This window comes from Neltuma alba, unplaced genomic scaffold (assembly GCF_004799145.2).
Source record: "Neltuma alba isolate B1F8T4 unplaced genomic scaffold, ASM479914v2 tig00010134_pilon, whole genome shotgun sequence".
Classification (NCBI taxonomy): domain Eukaryota; kingdom Viridiplantae; phylum Streptophyta; class Magnoliopsida; order Fabales; family Fabaceae; genus Neltuma; species Neltuma alba.
Window position 1 is genome coordinate 1,267,501 of NW_021635082.1, and position 1,664 is coordinate 1,269,164.

Here is a 1,664-nt window from a genome sequence, read left to right on the forward strand (position 1 = left end):
CGTTCTAATGGCTGCAACTTCTACTACTTGCTTCACAAAATCCCATCCAAATGCTGAGCTTGAAGATGAAGAATCTGAAAACCTTAGCCAAGAATGTAAGGATCTGCTTCTTTCTCTCCCCAGAGAGAAGGGTTGGGACTTCCCATCCCTTTATCTCTACCAAGACATTTGGTGCCCACCACCTCGAATTCAAGCCATAATTTCTTTTCAAAAGCACTTCCAAGCAAAAGATAGTGATATTATCATAGCTTCCTTACCAAAATCTGGTACTACTTGGTTAAAAGCCCTTGCTTTTGCCGTTGTGAATCGTAATCGTTTCTCTCCCTCACAACAAAATCATCCTTTGCTCATTTCCAATGTTCATAACCAAGAATGTTTAGTACGCATGTTCCATTTCATTTATTGCCTGATTCCATTACCAAATCCAAGTGCAAGATAATCTACATATGTCGTAACCCATTTGATAATTTCGTGTCATTTTGGCTTTTCATCAACAAAGTTATCCCACCATCGTTGCCCAAGTTATCTCGTGAGGAAGCATTTGAGAGGTACTCCAAGGTAGTCAATGACTGTGGTCCATTTTGGACTCATATGTTGAGTTATTGGAGAGAAAGCAAAGTGATGCCAAACAAGGTTTTGTTTTTAAAGTATGAAGATTTGATAGGAGATATCAATTTCTACTTGAAAAGTGTGGCTGAGTTCTTGGATTTCACATTCAACTCAGAGGAAGAAAATAATGGTGTTATTGGAAGCATAAGTGAGCTATGTAGCTTTGAGAAGATGAAAGAATTGGAGACTAACAAGAGCGGTAAGTTTATCCACAAGCATGAGTACAAGAATTTCTTCAGGAAAGGTGAAGTAGGAGATTGGGTGAACCATTTTAGCCCTTGGATGCAAGAGAAATTGTCCAAAGTGATAGAAGATAAGTTGGGTGGCTCTGGTTTATCCTTTTAATAATTCTATTCAACCAATTATGCTATAAATTCGTATGACCGCCATAATGTTTTCTCTAGCAGTGATGAGAACATGCATTAGTTTTGATTTCCCTGGGTTGCGGTAATATTGTCTGTATATGAATTTGTATCCATTTATTGTATGAAATGCATGCATATTTTAAAGGGCAGTAAATTTTCTCATATTACCTGGTCATCAGAAGCATTAAGTCACTCGACCATCTCGCTAAGTCGATCATCAGGAGCATCTTGTATGTATTAGTTCTTTATATATCTCAAAAATTTGTCTTTCGGATTTTCTAAAATCAAATCTAATTGTTCAACAAAGCTTCCATGTCAGAGTTTGAAAACATCCAGCAGTAATAAAATTAAATAACGACATCAACAATTTGAGTATGGAGAAACTCTTCACGGTATGATTGAGTGCACCACACAAAACATGTCGGCAACCCCTATAACAAAAACAATGAGCATATGGTTCAAGTGGTGCCAAAGGACTAGAATTGAACAATGATATTTCTCAATCCTCCAGTAAATTAGAAAATAGTACTCCCTAAGATTAAATGAACTCTTTCTACAAAAACACAGCGTGACAGAAGAATGAAAAGTTTTATGCGAGAAAGGAGCGCTTGAAGACTTCAAGATCAATTACTTGTTTTTCAACAAACCATAGTTTTAGGCCCCAGTGGCGCAGGAGACATGCCTAGAAAT

At 37.2% G+C, this 1,664-nt stretch overlaps 1 pseudogene; it reads left to right on the forward strand.

Moving 5' to 3' along the window:
* Positions 1 to 981, forward strand: LOC114754353 (cytosolic sulfotransferase 15-like; annotated as a pseudogene).
* Positions 982 to 1,664: the final 683 nt, after the last annotated feature.